The sequence below is a fragment of the Octodon degus genome, unplaced genomic scaffold (assembly GCF_000260255.1).
Source record: "Octodon degus isolate 3935 unplaced genomic scaffold, OctDeg1.0 scaffold00018, whole genome shotgun sequence".
Classification (NCBI taxonomy): Eukaryota; Metazoa; Chordata; class Mammalia; order Rodentia; family Octodontidae; genus Octodon; species Octodon degus.
Window position 1 is genome coordinate 22,271,073 of NW_004524594.1, and position 6,227 is coordinate 22,277,299.

At 39.6% G+C, this 6,227-nt stretch overlaps 1 protein-coding gene across 1 annotated transcript in view; it reads right to left on the reverse strand.

Annotated features, from left to right (window-relative positions):
* Pacs1 (phosphofurin acidic cluster sorting protein 1) overlaps positions 1–6,227 on the reverse strand; it is a 218,023-nt gene that overhangs the window by 146,885 nt on the left and 64,911 nt on the right. The window lies entirely within an intron of this gene.

The window sequence follows — 6,227 nt, forward strand, 5'->3', positions numbered from 1 at the left end:
ACACACACACACACACACACACTAAATAAATAAATAAATGTTAAAAAAAAAAAAAAAGATTTAAACACATACAGAAAACAAATCCGGCTGGGGAGATGGCTCAGCAGAATAAGTGCTTGCCTGGCAAGCACAAGGGCCTGAGTTCAATCCCTAGTTCTGCAAAAAAAAAAAAAAAAGGAAAAAGAAAGAAAAAGGGGGCCTGCCCCTTAGCTTAGTACTTTAAGTGGCTGCTTCAACAAAGCAGTCAGGCTCAGGTTGCTGTGGTTCAATCCCCACAACTCAAGCCAGCCAAACCTGCCCTGAAGGCATTTGGAGAAAAAAAAGAAAGAAAAGAAAAAAAAAAAAAAAGAAAACAAATCCACTAGGCATGGTGGAGCACTCCTATAGTCTAAGCACTTGGGAGGCGAGACAAGAGGATCTCTACCAGTTTGAGACCAGCCTGGGCTACATAGTGATTTCAAGGCCAGCCTGAACTACATGGTGAGACCCTGTCTCAAAAATCAAACAAACACCCTAAAAAGCATATCCATGTAACTTCTACAAGATGAATGTATTTTTAAAATAGCTTCAAAGAGGACAAAGCCTGCCTAAGTATGAATAAAATCCAGAGGCCATGTTTTTTTTAAATGAGAAATTTTACTACATTAAAGAAAATACTCTGGAGGGAGGGGACAAGGAAGGAAGAAAGGAAAGAGGGAGGGAAGGGGAAGGAAGAAGGAAGAATAGAAGGAAAAAACATGGAAACAAAACTTTTGTAAATAAGGTGGAGAAGAGGGTTTGAGAGAAGGAAAGAATGGAAAAAAGATGTATCATGTACAGGTATAAATTCTCTATGATGAAAATTATCATTATGTATATCTAAAATTAAAATTAAAAATATTTAAATTTCAAAATGCAAAAGCCCCTGCAAATAAATCAAAACAATAATCTAAGAAGAAAATTCTGCATGTTACATACCACTGTAAAGAAAGCCTGAAGACAAACTAGGGGACAACTGCAACTCACATCCAAAACCTAGTGCTATTTTCAAAAGCTCCCAAAGTCAGGAAGAAAAAAGCCCCACAAACCAAACTCAGCCCTAGGAAAGCTGAGAGTTGTCTTCTAAAGGCTGAAAGGCACTCTGGAAGGACACTCTGCAAGAGCAGAAAAGAAAGACTCACCAGGGAGATAGCTCAGAGGTCATGACTGCCTGCCAGGCAAGCAGAAGGTCCCAAATTTGATCCCTGGTACTAGGTTGGGGAGGGGGGGAGAGTCCTTTGTTGCTACAAATGACTGAATCAGAATTGATGGTAGAAATCCTAGCATTAAATTTACTCTTTCTCTTCGTCTTTTAATGTATTTAGTATAAGGTCTTACACAGCTTGGACTCATAGTGATCCTTCTACTTTTAGCCTCCTCAGTGCTGGGATTACAGGCATGTGCCAGCAGCAGGGACTAGATTGCCAGCTCAGCATGCCCAGGGATGGAGTCAGCGCAGCATGTGGTACCAGGGATCGAATTCTGGTCTTGCACTTGCTTAAGCAGGTGCTTAGTCTTACCTTGAACTATCTCACCAGCCTCCCCCCAACCCCGCCTTTTTTTGTGAGAATTGAACTTAGGACCTTGCACTTGCCAGGCAGGCTCCTATGCTGTTGAGCTATATCCCTGTTAAATTGAGTTAATATCTTGGGTTAAATTTCTTTTTTTTTTCTTTTTTCAGACTTTCTATTTATTTTTTTTTTCAAAATTTTATTGATATTGAGTTAAAATTTCTGACGAACACACAGAACTAAGAATTAGGAGAGCCCATAAATAGGTCTCCTTAAAAAGTACAGAATTATTGCTCCATGCAAGCATTTGGGGCAAGCCTAGATGACTAACTTCTAGGCAGCTTTTGGAAGAAAGGTCTACACTAGAGAGGAAACCACTACAAGATCTCTGAGGTTGCTTCAAATTCTAAATGTAATTCTATCCCAAAGATTGCATCAACTTTGGAATAGTTAGAAAATTTAAATCAAATAATGATAGACTTTCACATTTCCTAAACACCTGAAACCATGCTGCTCATCACTCTGAACTTTTAAGTACAGTGTCCTCTGGAGGAAAAAAAAGGAAGGCAAGAATGATTTATTGAATCATAACTGTGATACTCAGGACCATTTTGGGACATCCTTGTTTCATTCACATGCCTTTTGTAAGCCCCTTGGCCACTAAAAGCAAAAGTGTAATTATTATTATTTTTTAAAATTTTATTTATTTGATACAGGGTCTCACATGGCATGTGGTCCTGGGGAATCAAACCCAGGTCCTTGTGCTTGCCAGGCAGGTGCTTAGACCACTAAGCTATCTCCCCAGCCAAAAGTATAATTGTTAAAGACAGAGTATCAGGGCTTAAGGAATAGAAATGTATGAGATCTCAGTAGTATGGTTCTCTGATCTAAAGCCACATGACCCATGAGAGAAACTTATGCTTATGTCACTTTCACTACAGTTCAAGATTAATTAAAAAGCATAGAAAAACAAATAGCACAAAAAGTCAACTTATAAGTGGATGTGTACCAGAAGATAATGTATAATGTTGCATTCAAATCCAGAGAGCAGAGAGAAAAGGCTGGTTCCCTCCTGCCAGGGGGCATGCTTTGCCTGTCATGGGTCAACGAACTCAGCATCAGCTTCTTTTCTGAGGAAAAAAAGAGACTTCTTTTCCGAGACTATATAAATCATTTACAAAGTAAAATAAAACTTGAAAAAATGTTTTATTTAATTTGAACTCAAAAGCTTAAGACAAAGAAAACTTAACCAGAGAAGGCTGGGGAGGTTAACAATCATAATGATGCTGGGAATGCCTTATAAATCTCAAATGCTTTAGAGCGGTGATAGAGAACCTTTCAAAGCTTTGAATGATACAATTACACGTGCTATAGGTTTACTACCACTGTTCTAGAGGTTAATAACACCAAGTCCTTACTATGGTATCTAGTTTTCCTTCAAAATATGGTGCTTCCACTGGGTGTGGTGGTACATGTCTATAATCCCTGCACTCACGGGGCTAAGGTAGGAGGACTGTTGTGAGTTTGAAGCCATCTTGGTCATTGTGAGCTCAACTAGCTTGACCTACATAGTGAGACCCTGTTTCAAAAGAAAAAACAAACAAACAAAAACAGATCTGGTGCTTCCTTTCTCCCAGCTATGGACACGCCAATTGATAGTTTAGTTGTGACTGGAAAGAGGTCTTAGCCCAAAAGTATAAGGAGAATGACTGAAGACAAAATAAGGATTTTTTTTTTGAGATAAGAGGAAATAAGAAGCTACCTAGCATGTAAGAGAGCCTAGAGAGTGAGTAAAGGCTGGGGAGGGAAGTAAACCTCCAGGAAGGTGAAGATAAGAGGACAGTAACACCATGACCTAGACAGCGGCACCATCAACCAGGACACCTCAGCTGGCACCAGGGTATGTGGAGGAGCAGCCCACTGGACTTACTTCACATTTAAAAGATAAATCCAAAATCAAAATGCAAAACTAAACTACAAATCATTAATTTTTTTTTACATCCAGGTTAACAGAAAAAAATATATATCCCAAATAAATAAACACAAACACGATCAGTTATCTGTCATCAGTCCCTACATGTGCTCATCTACTTTAGCAGTGGCAAGGATAAATCTGTATCATTTGGTATCCAGAAATAAATAAGGGCAGAGAATGAATGCTCAATTAACTGTGTTTTAGATTTCTACTGCTGAAATTCAGGCCTATTGGGAGAGTCCTGGGCAGCAGCAGAGAATGGCTGAGTTCCCCAGGAAAAGGGAATTAAGCCAACAGGAATTTCAGGCTAGGGTAGAGAGAAACTTAGAGCAATGACAATTAAATACATCACAAATAAATATTTTTATGGAGTATAAAGCAGTTTTATATTTCTTTTTTTAAAAATGTATTTGGTTGTTACAGGGTCTCACTATGCAGCTCAGATTCATCGTGATCCTCCTGCTTTCAGCCTCCCTAGTGGATTACAGGCATGCACCACTACACCCTGGGGGTGGGGCTGCTGCAGCATGCGGTGCCAGGGAGGGGATCAAACCTCGGTTCCTGTGCTTGCCTAAGCAGGCACTTTAGTCAGCTGAGCTACCTCACTGGCCCTATATTTCTGATAAATTACAATAAACACAGGATATACATCTGGTATCTCAAAAAGAAGTTAAGCATCTTGCTCAGTTTTTTCCATTAAACATTTTTACAAATCATTAGATTTGTGTTTTTTTAAAAGCTTAATTTATTTATAAGGGCCATTTAACAAAAAGCTCTACTGATTCGTGATTTTACACATAAAGCCAAGTTGTTTCTTCACAGGCCCCTCTTTGTGTGTCCCTCTGACGCAGACCTACTGAAAAAATTCTTTCTGTGATATCGCCTGACCTATCCTACCTTTTAAACCACGAGCATTATGGACAGCTCAGTGATCATCATTAGGGTTAGCAAGGTCTTAGCTCTTAGGTGACAGTAATGCCTCCAGTGGCTACTAGTGAAGCCAAGGAGTACAAGATGGGAAAGGCTAAGAGGCATGCGAAAGAAAAGGAAAGAAGAGCAGAAAAATAACTAGAAAGGGAGAAAAACTAACTTAGTTTTAGGACATTACAGAGCATCTTATTGTAATTAAAGTGACCCAGGCTGCTAGCTGCTCTCAACTTCCCTCTTAGAAGATATTCACCTGTGCAATTTCAGTAATGGTGAAATTTACTTAACGTAATTAAGCCAATAAAAAGAACCACTGTTAGAAATATTGCTTTTACCATAGACATCTGGTGTTCAGGTAGACAAAGAGCATAGGCAAAGAACTTGCAGAATGTAGAGAGAGGGAAGTTACCAGGGTGCCAGATGTTTCAGGGAGCAGTTATCTCTATCCTATAAATCAAAAGATGCTCCGGGGGTAGATAAGTAATTGTGTGTCAAGGTTTCAAAAGAGTCAACCTAAAACTCTCTGAAAAGACAGCTGTCTTCTCATGAAAAAAAGCAGCAATTCCTCCATTCAGCAGCATGTGGGTCACACAGGACTCCCTTTACGGCAGGGACATGGCCATTCAGGTAGTTAAAAATATAGTCACTAGCCAGGAGTGGTGGTGCACATCTGTAATCCCAGCACTCAGGAGGCTAAGGCAGGAGGATCGTTGTGAGTTCAAGACCAGCCTAGGCTACAAAGTGAGCTCAAAGCCTGCTTGACTGCATAGCAAGACTCTGTCTCAAAAACACAATCAATCAATCTGCCACATGCTAGAGCATGTGGCAACACTAATACAACAATGAATGAGGCAGACCAAATGCCCTACTTTCACAAAGGTGATGAGAGGGGGCAATACAGTGAATGAATACAATACACAAATAATATCAGCAAGAACTAACAACTATGCAAAACCAAGACTCAGACCAACAGAGGATTAGGGAAGAATACAGGGTGTGTAACATCAGTGTGGAGAACTGCAAAACAAAGAGCCAATCAGGAAAATGTTAGAAGCTGAACCCCCCAGATTAGACTGGCAAGCAAATTCCCTTTTCAATAAAGCTTCTGCAATTACTGATTTCACTTACTGTGCACAAGGCTGTCTCTAATTCACTGCAATCCTCTTGCCTCTGCCTCCCCAGTGCTGGGATTATAGGCATGCAACACCAGGCTCAGGCATAAATCAACCTATTACAGCAAAAATTACATACAATAAAATACATCTGTGTTGAGGTTATAGCTCAGTGCTTGCTAAAGCTCTGAGGTTAATACCTAGGATAAGAAAAAAAAAAAAAAAAAAAAAGGAAGGAAGGAATAAATGTACCTGTTTTAAATGATCTTAATGAGTTTCAATACATGTACCACCATGTTAAAATACGGAATATTTCCATCCTGCTGTGTGTTGCCAGACTGCCACTCTACCCCAGGCAACCACTTGAAAGATGTACCTTCTTTCAAGATGTCTCAATTTTTCTTTTTGTGCTCAGTCTTTATTTTATTTATTTTGGCAGACCCGGGGATTGAACTCAGGCCCTTGCGCTTGCCAGAGAAGCACTTACTCCACTGAGCCAATTCCCTGGCCCCTTCTTTTTCTTTTTGTGGGCCTGTGAACTGAACTCAAGGGTCTTGTGCATACTAAAAGTCTCAGCTAAACTCTCATTTCTTTTTCTTTTCAAAGTTTTATTGATAAACATATAGCAATGAGACAGTTTCAAATCAAATCGAAAGTACAGTTTCAAGAAATAATACACTGCAT